Genomic DNA, 17,484 nt, shown 5'->3' with positions numbered 1-17,484 from the left:
CATCTTCTAAAAAAAAAAAAAAGAATATTCCACTATGACCAACTCTACTTCTCACAACATTCTGTTCCGTGGTTTCCAAGACCCACACTGCACATTCTTTCTTTTATTATTATTTTTTTCTCTTGGCACTCTTTATCAGATTCCATTTTAGATCTGTCTGCCTCTAAATACAATAATTAAATGCTGGTGATGATCATCCTAAGTGTTCTTCTTTCCTCATGCTTTGCACTCTCCCTGAAGGAAGTCACCACTCCCATGCCTTCAACTGCCATCTATATGCAGGTGAGTCACCTGCCTCCCCTCTAAGCCATGGGCTCCCTTACCCAGGTGTCCCACTGACATCCCCACATGATGTCTCAAAGGAATTCCATACTTATCATGTCCAGGTCAATATTAAAACGAAAGAATTTTTTAAAAAAGAAAAACTGATGTTATTCTCATTTTCCCAGCTTAAAGTAAAAACTAACATGATTCATGATTACTCAGTGGCTGAATAATCTAGCCACTATTTTTGTCTCCAGCTTCATCTCACCCCACACCTCCTTCTCTCTTTGCTTCAAGAACACTAACCATGCCACACTGCTTCATGCCTCTCACATTTGCCTCACGTCCTCCTGCTATGGAAACTTCTACCTGATCCACTTCTCTCTCTCCTCCCCCCATCACCTCCTAGTTAACTGGTATTCCTCCCCCGACTCCCGGCTCCCATGTCACCCCTCAGAGTCACCCAACCTCCCAAAGTTATTACCTTCTGCTTTGTGATCTCATGAGGCAATATACCTCTGAGTGGTATAATTTAATTTATATGTATAATTTCTTGATTAATGTAAACCTCCTCCCCAGTGAGAGATCCATGATGGCAGGGCCAAATCCTGCCAAGCTCTCCAGTGCATCCTCAGAATTAACACCGTTGATCAGCAAAATCTGTTGGATTTATTGAATAATTGTAAACCAAGAGGCCTGGGTCCCTGTCCTAGCTCTAACTTTGCTGAGCTTAATGACTTCCAGCATAAAAGACTGCTGGCTAAATCGAAGAGATGTCTATCCTTGTCATTGAAGGATATTAACACCCTGTACAAATCCTGCCCACTGGAAGGACCCAATTCATTTGCTGATTAATCATTTAAGCATGTTTTCACACTCAAGAAGCTTGGATAGAGGAAATCAATACTACTTTCTATTTCATCTAACTCCCAAATGAACTTGATTAGTTCTGCAAGTGCCCAAGGTACAGTTTCCTATAACGGAGGCTTATAACTGCATCTTTCTGGGGATTCAGAGTGTAGAAAGTGCACAGCTGATTCTCATTTGAGGGTGCTCAGCGCTTACCCCAGTTGCTCTATGGTTTGGAAAACTTGAGGGAACAGCATTAATGGAGGAAAATGTGGGAAAATTGTTGACCCCCAACAATGACAGAGAAAAAAATGAACCTCTGGTTAGTATCTGCCCAAATTCCAACTTCACTGGCAACTCTACTGCTTTCCTCTACTGAATATGTTACTCTTACACCATGCACTTTAGAAACAGTTCACATATTTTTCTATAATTGTGGGATGCTAAGAACACACAACAGTTTCACATCCATAGAAGCATTTTACCTTCATTAAACCCTATAAGGCAATCTTGTCTTTGTTCTATTTTTTTTTTCAGGTTAGGAATTTGAGGATTAGAGACACCAAATGGCCCAGAGTGTATTATCCCTGTGGTGAGCCTGGTTTCAATTCAGCTGCTTTTATTCTAAGACTTCTCATTTTTTTTCTCATTACCTTAATTTAAACTTTCTTTTTTTTTTATTGGAGTATAATTGCTTTACAATGGTGTGTTAGTTTCTGCTGTATAACAAAGTGAATCAGCTATACATATACATATATCCCCATATCTCCTCCCTCTTGCGTCTCCCTCCCACCCTCCCCATCCCACCCCTCTAGGTCGTCACAAAGCACCAAGCTGATCTCCCTGTGCTATGCAGCTGCTTCCCACTAGCTATCTATTTTACATTTGGTAATGTATATATGTCCATGCCACTCTCTCACTTCATTCCAGCTTACCCTATTTTTCTCTAATTCCTAAGTTTGTGTTTCTTCTTCCCACATGCACTACAAATTCCTTGGGGACAACAACAGTGGACTGTGATTCTCAAGTCAGACACAAAGCAGTTTTGCTGAACTGGGTCAAGGAATGTAGAAGGAACAGAGAAGGCTGCAGACACAAAGCCCAGTATGTCAGAGTAGAGACGACTACTGAGGCTTTAGTTTGCAGAAAACATCAAAAGGACACATGTAATTTATTTATTGCTGGATGGAACGGCCTTGGGTCAGGACCAGCTATATAATTTGCAGGGCCCTGTGCAAAATAAAAATGTGGGTCCCTTGTTCAGAAAGCAGGGGAAAATATTTCTCCTTCTTTCCATGGTCTTTTTCTCCACCCGTTGTGGTATTTTTTATTTGCTGCTTAATGTTGGACATGTGGATATTTGCAGGTTGAATGCAGACCTGTGCCCATGCCCAGGCCTCTGCTGGGGATGGAGGGTGCCAGCTGTCACTGCAGAGAGACAAGGGAGAAGGCTGACAACATGTCCAGGAGACACAGACAGCACAGCCTATGAACAAGGCTCCCAGACCCCAGTGTATGCTCCATTGACCCATCAGATTTCACGTACAAAACATAGAGTTAAAGATAAAATTATTAAAAATTTCATACAGCAATTGAAGAGCATTAAACTCCAAGACTGAGGGCTCCTCTGAGTGTGGAGCCCCGTAAGCAGTCCAGAAGCCAGCCCTGCCCCGGGTCACACGTATTAATGAAACTAGGGCAAAGTCAGAGGCTCCTGGACCACCCAGAGTCCTTACATTCTGCATGACCCATAAGAACAGCATGTGGCAGCCTTAAATAAATATGGTATTGAATCAAACTGGAGAGACTGCCAATAAAGCAGAAAAGGCAAGATGTGTTTTTTTAAATCACAGTATTAAATGAAGTCAGACTTCCCCTGGAGACTCAAAAGGAACGTTTTTGGGTACTTCTTTCATATTATTAGAAATAAGATGAAGTGTCAGATGCACAGGATTTAACCTCAAATTTAACCCTCTTAAGCAATGGCAGGCCAGACTGTGAGGGTATCTCCCTCACCCCTGACCTCTGCAGAGGGACAATGACCCCATCTGAAGATGGCCCAACGTTTGATGAGCAGCTTCCTTCATCATTTTCAGGGAATGACGGACAAGGAAAATTTAAGCACTAAAAGTCTCAAACACATTCTTGTTGGTGTCAGGGTCTTTCTGGACCCCAGGGCTACCTTTGATTGTATTGGCCAGGCGCACTGACTCTACTGCTGTCCAGAGCCATTACAGGTGCAGCAGCTTTAAAAGGATGACCCCAGGGGGGTGATTGGAAGAAACCCTCCCAGGCTACGTCTTAGCATCCGCACACCAGAAAGGGCTGCAGGTAAAATTGTGCTTACAAATTTATGGGAATTTTCTTGGAGATGAGACCCTATTTGGCCACTACAACCACCCAATCCTCACAGTGTGGGGCTTCACTTTACACAAGAGTTATCAATCACATTCCTGCAAAGTCAGGGACCGTTTGGTGTTCATAAACTGAATTCTACTTTTTTTTTTTTTTTTTTGCTGTACACGGGCCTCTCCCTGCTGTGGCCTCTCCCGCCGTGGAGCACAGGCTCCGGACGCGCAGGCCCAGCGGCCATGGCTCACGGGCCCAGCCGCTCCGTGGCATGTGGGATCCTTTCTCCCAGACCGGGGCACGAACCCATGTCCCCTGCATCAGCAGGCGGACTCTCAACCACTGCGCCACCAGGGAAGCCCTGAATTCTACTTTTAACATGGGGCAATTCAGTATTTGAGGGATGCCTGAGGTAATCCTCTGGGAATCCAGACTCCCCTATTCTGAAATAGCCTCAGCTTTCAGAAAGGTGTTGAATAACCAGCGGAAGTCTAGATTTGCATACTGAATTGGAGATGCCTATGGTTTCTCCTCAGAGCAGTTCTGCTCATTCTTACACATGTGATTCTTTATTTTATATGGAAAGTATTAGTTTGTTTTGTGGTCACCATGTTTCTTTCCTGAAATGCAGCCCTTTAGGTTGACTTCTCCAATATTATAAATATAGGATGTGATAAATGTAATATTCTAGATTATGTCCAGAGTAAATGGAGGGATAAATAAATCCAGTTACAAAGTGTTACATACTGAGAGCAAAGCAAAAACAATCATTTTATGAGAAATGTTTCTGTTCACTATATGCAGAAGAAAGGGTTTGCATCCAGGAAAGACACTAGTGCAAAACTGCAAAGTGAGCTTCGAAATTCATTTTCCTTCTAATTTGGGGTTAGTCTTAAACTGTTTGTTTCTTATGGAATGCATTAGTTTGCTAGAGATGTCGTAGCAAAGTACCACAGTCTGGGTGACAACAGAAATTACTTTTCTCACAGTTCTGGAGGCTAGAAGTCTGAGATCAAGGCATCGGCAGGGTTGGTTTCTTCTGAGGCATCTCTCTCTTAGCTTGTAGATGGCTGTCTCTCCCTACGTCTTCACGTGGTCTTCTCTCTGTAACTCTCCGTGTCCAGATTTCCTCTTCTTATAAGGGCACCAGTCATACTGGATTAGGACCCACCCATATGACCTCATTTTAAATTAATTACCTCATTAAAGATCCTGTCTCCAAATCTGAGGTACTAGGGGTTAGGATTTCAACATGTTAATTTGGGGGGGATGTAACTCAACCCATAACATGAAAGAATAGTAAACATAAGAAAAGAAAAGTACATTTAGAAAAACTGTCTCTTCCGATTTATTGCACATGTCTAAAACTCAAACATACTTATAGAGCAAATTTCAAAACAAAGAAAATTTTTTCTTCTTTCTATAACTTTTGTTTTACAACATTGTTGCCATACTGATAGGATTTATGCTAAAATGGGCCTGATTTCTGCAGCTCACACTGAGCGAAATGAAGGGCCCATTATGAAAAATGTCTAGTAACTTTAATAGGAGGAGAGTTCTCATAGTCAACTCATGTAATATGAATTTTCCTGGGTTTTCACTTTGAGGAAACGTTCTGAAGCTATTAAGGTTTCTGTTAGTCAGTGTAGGCTGAGTAAAGCGGAAAATACTGCCTATTTCTAAAAACTAATATATGGTCTGATATATTATCTGATTATATTATATGGTCTGATTATATTATATGGTCTGATATATTATCATTGTATCCCAAAGATACAATAAATTCCTACCAATGCTAACACAAGAAGAGAAGATCAGGCAGTTGGCATTGGAGTTGGTTGCAGATGAACCCCTGGTAAAGTACCTTCCTCTCCCCCATTCATGGTTTGCATCATCAGCTGCAAGGGAAGGATGACACCTTGAAGAGTCCTTCTTTGAGGCACAGGTGATTACTGAGCTGGCTCCATTGAATGTCCCTGCTTCTCCCATTGATGTGAGCCTTCCTGACTCCCTAACCTTTCACTGGGTGAAATCCCCACTTTACAAGCTCTCATAAAACCATTTCCCTTTGTAATATAAATAACAATTTATGAGTGTACATTTAATGCCATGGTAATTTGCTAATTCTACCTCCATCACTAGTCTATAAGCCCCAGGACTACAGGGACTATGTACGTTTCATTTACCTTTATGACTCTCATCAACCAGGCCCAGAGGTGTGAAAGCAAATTCTGGAAACAAGCGGTGCCAACAGGACTCTGAATGGTTATTATTGCTCTTGCTAAGTGACAATAGTTTTAAATTCCAGCAAACAGCTTCCTAATTACCCCTAATTAGACAAACTACAAATGCCATTCTTTCTCTTCACAGACTAACTCAAACCCAGAATAATGCATATGTACTTCAAAAATATTTATATGCATAATAATACATAAAACTTCATGGGCTTATAAATTCATATATAATTTAAAATCCTAAAAATATGTCACATCTTATTTTCTTGTAATTTTTTTCTCTGAATTCTTGTGGCAGTCTCAACACAGCTTGAATACTGAAGAAGTATCCATTATTCACTTTCTCATGTATCATCACTATCATAATATAAAATAATAATAAGCTCTATTATCCTAACGCACTACTGAGCCTTTAGAAAACACACAGGAAATATTTATGGTATCTAAGCTGGAAATCCAGCTAGTGATTAGATCCCCTCCCCAATATCTCCAATAAAGAAACATGGCTAAAGTCAAAGACGGCACTATCTCTAGCAAACTCCATTTTATCTCTCATCGGAATCCCAGACCCACATATTCTGTTGGGCACTTCTACTTGTAGCCCTGCCAAATCTGGTCTCCTGCCTGTTTTTGTAAATAAAGTTTTATTTGAGCACAACCCCATTCACTCATTTACATATTGTTCCAGGACTGCTTTCATGCCACAACAGCAGAACTAAGTAATTGTCAGAGGCCATATGACCCCCAAAGCTAAAAATATTTATCACCTGGCTTTTCACAGAAAAAGTTTAAATGATCTGCTTGTCATTTACACCCTGAATTTCCATTTTTTTATCCATAAAATGGGGATAATACGGTCTATCTCATAATGAAGTTAAGATTTTAAATACGGTACTGTTCTCAAATCACTTTGCAGGTGCCTGGAATATAATAAGCACTCACACGTGACGGCTCTTCATATTAATCTTATTCCTTCCCCATTTGTCTGCCTCATAAGCCCCTATTCATATTTCAAGACTCAGACCACACCTCTTCAGGAATACTCTCTGACTTGCCTTCCGCCATCCCACCCCTTCCTCAGTCTTCCACTGTGCTCCCCCACCACCTGAGGACACCTTCATATTAGCTCTTCCTTCATTATACAGTCTTCTGCCTCCTCTCAGAAGACCATGAACATCTTGAGGGCAGGGGTTGTGCCTCACTGGTTCAGAACCCACAGGGCCAGAGTCCTGTCCACTGCCGGCTTTCAGTGCCTGTGAGCTGCTCATGGGAGGCTGCAGAATGTCAGCACCCAGAAGATGTGCATTCACAGACGGGGAGGTTGCCGGGGCATTGGTGTTTTTTGGCTTGATGGAGGTTACTCACTCAACTGACTTCCAGATCGGTAGTTGGAAGTTATATTTTGGCAGCTGAGCTCTGATCAACATGACAGCTCATAAACCAGGTGCCCACTGAGGACTCTGGAACCAAATAAGTGTGATGTGTGGGATGCATCCAAGCCCCAAATCATACCATCAGCAGGTGACCTTGATTTTAGCTCCTTTGTGTGGTTTCACATCCATTCTTTCTCAATGAATCGTAAGTGGGCAGAAAAGTGCCAACTGCTGATTTGTTTGTTTAAAGAAAATCTTATATATAGTAGTGTGTATGACATATACACACTACTATAATAAAATAGATAACTAATAAGAACCTACTGTATAGCACAGGGAACTCTACTCAATACTCTGTAATGACCTATATGGGAATAGGATTTTAAAAAGAGTGGACAGATGTATATGTAACTGATTTTACTTTGCTGTACAGCAGAAACTAACACAACATTGTAAATCAACTATAGTCCAATTAAATTAATTTTTAAAAAATCTTGCCACCAAGAAACTGGCATTTAGGGCCAATCTGAGAAGTACTTACACTAAAGTCAAGATAAAAATATGAAGGACTCCTTCTTGCTTGTTTGTTTTTGAATCTGCCAATTTTTCCAAATTTCCAAGAATGACAAACACAAAGTGGGGCTCATTTCCCGTCTTTCCATCTAGAATTTCAGAAGAGATTCTCACTATTTTGGCCACTTTGCTCTTTCTAGAAAGATCACTATCTCCAGTATGAAGAATATGCTATTTAACCTCAAAAAACTACTGCAGTTTTAAAGTTCAGTTCTCTTAAAGAGAAGGCTGTTTTGCTTTCTCTGTTATGTCTTGTCAGGATGCCCTGACCTTTATCATCATTCAGAGAATTCTCTTGAAGGGCTAAATTTTAAAAGATATGTATAGCCTCCAAATGTTCTAGCAGAAAACTTTCAGTCTACAAAAGATCATTTGCAAAATGCTTCGCTTTTACATCCAACTTCAATGGCCCTTTCTCCTGACTACTCAGGATTACTTGGCAATAACAGGAGCAACTATTATCACCAGACTCCACAACTTGAGCAATACTCAGAATTGGTTCTGTCAGTTTTCAGTTAAATCTCAAGCCTAGCTTTCCTCATTCCTTGCTTCCATGAATCTTCCTTAAATCATGTCCAAAATGACCCTCTACCACCTTTCACTTGATTTAAGAGACATTGATGGTATACAACACTTAACTCAAGCAAGACTTCTCTGTTTCCTTCCATTTTCTGTACAGAGAGAATGGAACCACTGACTATGCAAACTTTTACCTTTATCCGGATTTTTTTGATGCTCCTACACTCTAAACGGAAAAACACTTCATGTTAGAAATTTCAAATACCTCTCCTTTCTTATTCTTGCAAAGACAAATTGAAAGGCTTATTACATTTGGGTTCTAATACACCATTTTGTTATAAATAATGAATCCTTCTAAAAAAGGAAAAGCTGTCAAGGATTTCTCAATAAGCTCTCATTAACTCATAGTTTATATTTTATGCTTTATGTCTGTTGGATTTGATATCTTCTTTTTATGATTTGCTGTATTACAGTAGAGTGCACTTAACTCAATAAAAGTGATTTTTTCAAAAAATCAGGGATATAAGTCATTTAAGGTAACCACAGTATGAATTCTCTATTTAAACTCAAGTCCTAATTATTGAAAGAGGTAAAAGCCTAGACACACAGACATACACACACACAGATTTCCCTTAATTAGACTCAGAGTATTAACCATTTTCTGACATATAACATTTGCCTGTATCTTACAGATAAATATAGTATATTAATATTTTATGGTCATTCTTTCTCTTTCCTACACCCCAACCTTACTCATTCTTTATGCCTTTTCCTGAGCTTGAACTGAATACTTTTTAATTTTATATGCAAATATTACTTAACAGCTACATTAAGTTTATTTTAAGCTATATCACTCATATCTAAATCAACCCATCTACACTCTTCTTTGCAATGATGTGGTTGGAATCCTGAAAACTCTATTTCTCACCTTTTCAGATGGCTTCCTGTTAAGTCCCACCAATATGGGGTGCTAGATTGAAACTGGAAGGCAGGAAGAAAAGGAAAAGGCTGGTCCCTTCCTGTTTTCCTGCTCTTCCTGCCACCATCACTCCAATTTCACTCCAGCAATGGGTCGTAGTTAGCCCCAGTCTCCAATAATTTTGATCCTCTAGGAACCAGCATCACTGTTTTCCTTCATAGGGACTAACACTTACTGGGAGTTGGCCATTCCCAGGTATCTGGACCCAAACTCTGTGGTGTTCAACCTCTGATCTCCTGAGGTACCAAGAGTAGCCAAGCATCGCCTCCTCTTCAGAGTTTGGAGTCTAGCTCTCCAATACCCCTTCTCTAAGCTCCTGTGCTATTAGCTGCAGCTGCATGGTACCCCCTTTTCAGAGCTTTGAGTCTCATTTCTCCAGGGCATCTTCTCTAAGTTTCCAGATTCTGGAAATTCCAACCCCTTTTCTTCATACTTCAAGCCTTAGATGTATAACTCTGTTGTACCTTAGTGTTCTATTTTAATCTTTCCATGCTCTAACACCTCTTTATCCAGTTCAATATAGTAAATTCTTTCTGTTGCCATATTTAATATGATTTCTGTGTTCCTAACTGGACCCTGAGTCTGATACTATATTGGTACCAAACAGTCCCAGGCTATAAAACCACTAAAATGAGATTCATGGGTTGGTTTCATTGTATCCTTGGCCTTGAAAAATATGCTGAGCTCCTTGTCAACGGGAAAAGAGAATGCAGTACTTCTTGGCATGCTGTGCATCATGATTAATTAAATTGTCATCTGTGGTTTATTGTGATAAAGTATCTAAACACACTTTTGGAACCAAGTGTCTGCTCTTGATGCATATGGGATAGGATATCTTCTGTGCTGGAGAGCATGTAGAAACAAGTGACCAGCTCAAGGCTTTAAACCCTTAGCTCAATTGATGGAGAAAGAAAAGATCTTTAATCTCTATACATCCCTTAAAGAATCCTATTTCACTAAAAATCACACTCAAAATTCAATTGTGTGACTTGCAGAAATAAAAACTAGGTTGAATTCACAGACTCCCAGCACTTGACAACCCAAGGCTTGGGAAAAGTGAGAAGTATTACAGCATGCCTGGAGGCCACCTTATTTCTTTGTTTTTAATACTCATACCTGCTGGTCACAAAACTTCAGAGTAAGTGAAAATGTGCAACATAATGATCTCATTGTACTTTCCAGAAAGATACTGGTATCTTGGAGTATCTGCATAGCGATGGTAGAAGACACAATGGGTATTGATACAATTATGCAGAGAGAATTGATTAAATGAGAAGAGATTCTCCCAGCAACCACAGGAAGCAGATAGTATGTCCGTTTCACTGATCTAAGACAATAAGTGGGAAAATTTGTGGGAGGTGCCGACAGTCCTTTGCACAGTAAAAAAGGAGGGTGGGACTACTGCAGCTTATGGCCCTGTATGTAGTTTTTAAGTTCCTTTTGTTTTGGTCTCTTCACTGGCACTGGTTCACTGATTCACAGGTCTAGGGCTTAGTAGATTGGCTGTTACCTGATTCAAGTGGACAGATGTCCAAAATTAGCTGATTTTATTATTCTTGCAAATCTTCATGTTTGTGGGTCTTGGCATTGTACCTTACGCTTAGTAAAACACTGTTTCTTCATTATCTCCAGCCCTCAGATCTTAATCCCACTCCTTAACTAACGACACTCCTCACATCTCAATTAATTAGTTCAGGCAGGTTTACATATCATTTGATTTGCAGGTTAAACCTGTAATGATATTCCCTTTCTGAACCAACATGTCATCATTCAAATCTTTCCTGCCAAAGTCAAGAGGGAGCATGAGATGATCAAGTGTAGTCAAGCACACTGTAAACTGTAAAGCATGACCCTGCTACCCTTAGAAATAATTCATGTCATTTCCATCAGCCACTCATTCATATTATGGGGTTCCCTTCATTTCAGTCATCCAGCACATAGTCATTAAGTGACAAGAACAGCATTTGGAATATAATAGAGATAAATGCAGACCCAGCGTTGCCTTTATGGAACATGGAAATCTAACAGGAAAAATAGACATTACCAAATAACTATAGAAACACCACAGCTTTCTAGATTCTGACAAGTGCTATGATGGATAAGTAGAAGTGGGATATAGCAGGGAAACTGGGTCTGGACCTCCTGTTCTTAGTTGAGGTGGGTCGTTTTATGCCAGCAGATGTCTCAGACACAAACATTTTTAAGAAATGCAACCATTGCAGGGAAATAACAACAGCGTGAAATCCATTCTCTGTTGCAATCTGTGTGACTTAAGCCTGTGACCTAAGCTAGGAAAGCAAATTCCTGAGACTGTTTCCCCATTTATCTTGCCAATTAGTGCGTGTTATGGACTGAATATTTGTGTCCCCCAAAATTCATGTATTGAAACCCTACTCCCCAGTGTGATGGTATTAGGAGCTCGGGTCTTGGGGAGGTAATTAGGATTAGATTAAGTCATGAGGGTACAGCCCTCATGAATGGAATTAGTGCCCTTATAATAGTCACAAGATAGCTTGCTTCCTCTGATCTCTGATATGTGAGGATAGAACGAGACATCGGCAGTCTGCCACGTGGAAAAGGGCTCTCACCAGAGCTCGACAATGCTGGCACTCTGATCTGGGACTTTCAGCCTCCAAGACTGTGAGAAATAAAATCCTGCTATTTATAAGCCACCCCAGTCAGTGATACTTTGTCAGAGCAGCCTGAATCGACCAAGACACTGCCTACAAAGGGTGGTATTGCCCTACCCATACCACCAGGGCATCTTCAAAGGAACCTATGCAGCCCTTCACTGTCCTCCAACCAGTCCTGCCTTCCGCCACTATCACTCACCCAATCGCTCACTGAGCAGAGATCCAGGCAGTGATGGACTAGGCAAACTCACCAACAAGTTGAGCTCTGAGCCCAGGGTTTATACAGGCTGTACTTCTGAGGATCTCGGAGTAAGAGGATATTCTCTCTGCATATTCTCTCTGCACATCAACTGGCACTTGCAGGAGTCCAAAAATTGAGACTTTCAGGAGTCTAAAGCCCTCCTTGATATGTCTGAGAATACCTTAGGTACTGCTGCTCCTGTGGCCTCCTCTGCCTCTTGGGCTTCAGATTCCTCATTCAGGGTTCGTGTTGTTCATCACACTGACCCAGAGTTAAAATTCAGTCCCTTCCTTGATTTCTCATCCACCTTCCACCCATATTCCCAACTCTCATGAAATATGCATGACTTCATAAGAGTGAATATCACATCCCACATCACAGAGTGAACAAAATTGTCTATTTTTCCTCTCTAAAGAACTTTTTGGAGTTCATGTCACTAGAGTCCAAGAGATGGTAAACACCCAAACAAAACTTAGCTTCTACCAATAAGAAAGCTTGAGGTTGGGGAGGTGGGAAAGAACGGTTGCTTTGTAAATATGGGCCTTCCATCTCTAATTTGAATGCACTTTCCATTTTTCAATCTTTCTTCTTTTCTAGCTTCACCCATTCTTGGATTAAAAAAAAAAGGAACTTTTTGGCAATCTCATCACTCAGGACCCCATCCAAAATCCATTCTCCCCTCTAATCTGTCCTATTTCTTCTTTTGTTCCTGCCTAGAGCCTCCAAGTCCTCTCTATGTCAAAGCAGAGGCACTTGGACCTTATTTCTGAAGACCCTGGGTCCCACACTTGGCACCAAACACTGGATTTTCCATGTATGTCTTTCCCTCCCTAAATGGAATCCTGGTTCCTGGTAGAATAAAACATGCTCCCCCATGTTTTACTCCAGCATTGCTGCAGAGAGGGGGTGAGGAGCCACCTCACAGCCCCTGTGATGATTCCAAACTGGATTTGCCACCTTGCCTCACCCCTGACTGAAGGAAGGACTTGCTGCAGCAGAGGCAAGCAAGTCCCGAGTTGTGCTATTGCCTCGTCACACGGCAGCCGGGACCTGATCCACGAGGAACCGCAACTTTAGAGTCTCATGAATCAATGGCAGCGCCTACCTTCCATTCAAAGAGCCACTGGCATCATTAGCGGTAAATGGCCACACACTGCAGTAACTGGCTGCTCTTCTTCACACACGGAGAGACAATAGGGATGCATGAAAACAGGCCGTGCACAGATGGAGCAGAACAGGCATTCCTGGAACAGACGCAAATGAGCGGAAAGCCGTGTTCAAACCATTGAAATCCAGCAATTAGATTATCCAAATATCTAAATCTGACATAAGTTTTGGAGTCAGATCTGGGTGCAATTTCCAATTATTCGTTTACTTGCTAAGTATCCTCAAGTAAATGGCTTAATTCTTCCTCCTTCTTTAAAAAATGAGGCTAACGTGTCTCATCACACAGGTTCAAAGTAAGACAATGAATTTAGTAAGTGTTCAATAAATGGCAGTTGTCACAAAGAGAAGTCACATGGAAAATGAGCCAGTACGTACACTGAAACCTTTTGTGCATTCTTACCTCACACACAGTTCCTCACGTGCAAGCAAAGCAGCTTTAAAATCTAGCACCCAAAATCCTACCATTTAACTAAACTAAGTCTTTCTTGCTCTCTTTGAAATACTTTTAAACAGAACAGATTCCAATTTTCTATTGGCAGCCTGTTATATGTGGACAGTGACACTTCTTTCCTTCCTATTTTGCTTAGAATCAATATCCTCTTCATTTTGGACGCTTCACCAACGTCATACAGCTAACAAGCTAGGGGAAATAGTAGGTGTTCAATAAATACATGCTAATTGATTGACTGACTCAATCTGTGTCCACCAGCACCCATACTAATGGAGCTGTTGTTAGAACTTAACCAGGGCAGCTGTTTGCTTGAGAATCAGGGCCACGTTTCTCTAATCCAGAGGCTGGAGCTTTTAAGACTTTGATTACAGTACAAGAGGTTGGCTCAGATCTCTCCTCCTCAGCTGCTATGGCACTATGAGTTGTACCGAGTGTCCAAATGGGATGTAATAAACATATTATTCATCTACAGTCTGAAAGGTAGTTTGTCATACACACTTGTTGCTGGGAAACCACCACACATTTCTAAGTAGCTTTATTATTAAAAGGACTCAGGAAAACAAAACAAAACAAAAAAATCTTTGCAACAATTTTAGCTCCTGCATAAAAGACACTTTGCCTTTTGCTGGGACCTCAATGACACCTACAGACTCCACCCCACAAGGCCTATCTTTCAACTCTGTTGGATTTAATAAATCTTTTTCTTGGGGTTCCACTTGGGGCATACGTGTTGTGAGTGGATATGAGAAACTTGTGTTGTTATAGTTATGAAAATGCTGCCTTAATGAGATAATATATTTACTTATTAAAACAATAAACACAGCTGCAAAATGAACCATAAAAAAAAGCCAATGAGCTACAGATTTCTCTACCCAAAGTGTCAGCTTTAATTGAGAAATAAATTGAACAATGCATCTTCTCCCATCATCTTTTCCTCAATCTTCTTGTGTACTTATGCTACTCAAGAGCAGTCGGCATTACTTACATAATCACAGAATCACAAAACTCCATATGGATGTTGATCAGCCTTATAATACAATTTTGACAACACAACATATTGTGGCTCTTCCAAAGAACTCAAATCTAATGACTAAACAGAACTATATCTACCTATTAACAGGTTTTCCTTTACCATGTTGATACTATTTAGATTTCTCTCTATTAGGGTCCTAGAGGCAATGATGAGAGAGATACATCATATATTGAGGGAAATAATCTAGTCTATGTTCTAAGTGGTGATTCCCAGGTGTGTGTGAGGGACTATTTCATGTAAATTATACCACAAGACCAATTTTTCCTGCTAACAGTTTTCAGAGGTAAAGGCTGAAATAACCAACAGACGCTGGAACCATTTGAACATAATTGTTCCAATTTGTTTTTCCCCAACACATGTTATAATAATCCTAAAATGATATAGCATATGTCACTACAGGGAAAAGTCACAATAATTTCATTTGTGTTTTTCAAATATTTTAGTTTTACTCCTTCCCTACTCTGAAACTTTGCCTTTCTTTTTTGTTAAAAAAACCCTCCTGGCCCATCCATGTATCAGGTCAAAAAAATGTTTAAAAATATTTGGGAAGGGGGGAGACCTTCGAGATGGCGGAGGAGTAAGACGTGGAGATCACCTTCCTCCCCACAAATACATCAGAAATACATCTACATGTGGAACAGCTCCTCCAGAACACCTACTCAACGCTGGCAGAAGACCTCAGACCTCCCCAAAGGCAAGAAACTCCCCACGTACCTGGGTAGCGCAAAAGAAAAAAGAAAAAACAGAGACAAAAGAACAGGGACGGGAGCTGCACCAGTGGGAGGGAGCTGTGCAGGAGGAAAGGTTGCCACACACTAGGAAGCCCCTTCGCAGGCGGAGACTGCAGGTGACGGAAAGGGGAAGCTTCAGAGCCGCGGAGGAGAGCACAGCAACAGGGGTGCAGAGGGCAAAGCGGAGAGCTTCCTGCACAGAGGATCGGTGCTGACCAGCACTCACCGGCCCGAGAGGCTTGTCTGCTCACCCACCGGGGCGGGAGGGGCTGGGAGCTGAGGCTTGGGCTTCGGAGGTCAGACCCCAGAGAGAGGACTGGGGTTGGCTGCATGAACACAGCCTGAAGGGGGCTAGTGAGCCACAGCTAGCCGGGAGGGAGTCTGGGAAAAAGTCTGGAACTGCCGAAGAAGCAAGAGACCATTGTTTCAGGGTGCGCGAGAAGAGGGGATTCAGAGGACCGCCTAAACAAGCTCCAGAGATGGGTGCGAGCTACAGCTATCAGCACAGACCCCAGAGAAGGGCATGAAATGCTAAAGCTGCGACTGCCGCCACCAAGAAGGCTGTGTGCAAGCACAGGTCACTATCCACACCTGCCCTGCCGGGAGCCTGTGCAGTGCACCACTGCCAAGATCACGTGATCCAGGAACAACTTCCAGGGAAAACACACAGCATGCCTCAGGCTGTTGCAACATCATTCTGGCCTCTGCTGCCACAGGCTCGCCCCGCCTCCACATCTGTACCCCTCCTTCCCCCTGGCCTGAGTGACCCAGAGCCCCCGAATCAGCTGCTCCTTTAACCCCTTCCTGTCTGGGCGGGAAAAACATGCCCTCTGGCGACCTACATGCAGAGTCAGGGCCAAATCCAAAGCTGAACCCCAGGAGCTGTGCAAACAAAGAAGAGAAAGGGAAATCTCTCCCTGCAGCCTCAGGAGCAGCAGATTAAATCTTCACAATCAACCTGATGTACCCTGCATCTGTGGAATACCTAAATAGACAACGAATCATCCCAAATTGAGGCAGTGGCCTTTGGGAACAATGATATATATATATTTTTTCCTTTGTCTCTTTTTTTGAGCCTGTATGTGTATGCTTCTTTGTGTGATTTTGTCTGTATAGCTTTGCTTTTACCACTTGTCCTAGGGTTCTGTCGGTGCATTTTTTTTTTTTTTAGTATAGTTTTTAGAGCTTAATATCATTTTTTTAACATCTTTATTGGAGTATAATTGCTTTACAATGGTATGTTAGTTTCAGCTTCACAACAAAATGAATCAGTTATATATATACATATGTCCCCATATCTCTTCCCGCTTGCGTCTCCTTCCCTCCCACCCTCCCTATCCCACCCCTCCAGGCGGTCACAAAGCACCGTGCTGATCTCCCTGTGCTATGCGGCTGCTTCCCACTAGCTATCTACCTTACGTTTGGTAGTGTATATATGTCCATGCCTCTTTATCGCTTTGTCACCGTTTACCCTTCCCCCTCCCCATAGCCTCAAGTCCATTCTCTAGTAAGTCTGTGTCTTTATTCCTCAAAAAATCTAGAAACAATAAATGCTGGAGAGGGTGTGGAGAAAAGGGAACCCTCTTACACTGTTGGTGGGAATGTAAATTGATACAGCCACTGTGGAGAACAGTATGGAGGTTCCTTAAAAAGCTACGAATAGAACTACCATATGACCCAGCAATCCCACTACTGGGCATATACCCTGAGAAAACCATAATTCAAAAAGAGTCATGTACCAAAATGTTCATTGCAGCTCTATTTACAATAGCCCAGAGATGGAAACAACCTAAGTGTCCATCATCGGATGAATGGATAAAGAAGATGTGGCACATATATACAATGGAATATTACTCAGCCATAAAAAGAGACGAAATTGAGCTATTTGTAATGAGGTGGATAGACCTAGAGTCTGTCATACAGAGTGAAGTAAGTCAGAAAGAGAGAGACAAATACCGTATGCTAACACATATATATGGAATTTAAGAAAAAAAAAAAAATGTCATGAAAAACCTAGGGGTGAAACAGAGCTTAATATCATTGATGGATTTGTTCTTTGGTTCGGTTGCTCTCTTCTTTCTTTTTTCT

The 17,484-nt window shown here is 41.5% G+C and overlaps 1 long non-coding RNA gene across 2 annotated transcripts in view; it reads right to left on the bottom strand.

Moving 5' to 3' along the window:
* The window catches only part of LOC132593637 (uncharacterized), a 395,493-nt gene that overhangs the window by 273,603 nt on the left and 104,406 nt on the right, over positions 1-17,484 (bottom strand). For both annotated transcript variants that reach the window (XR_009559366.2, XR_009559365.2), the window contains one exon: positions 13,120-13,258. This is a non-coding gene — a long non-coding RNA (uncharacterized lncRNA). The remainder of the gene's footprint in view (positions 1-13,119; positions 13,259-17,484) is intronic.

The sequence above is a fragment of the Globicephala melas genome, chromosome 16 (genome assembly GCF_963455315.2).
Source record: "Globicephala melas chromosome 16, mGloMel1.2, whole genome shotgun sequence".
In the NCBI taxonomy this organism is placed as follows: Eukaryota; Metazoa; Chordata; class Mammalia; order Artiodactyla; family Delphinidae; genus Globicephala; species Globicephala melas.
This window is presented reverse-complemented; position numbering and strand designations above follow the sequence as displayed.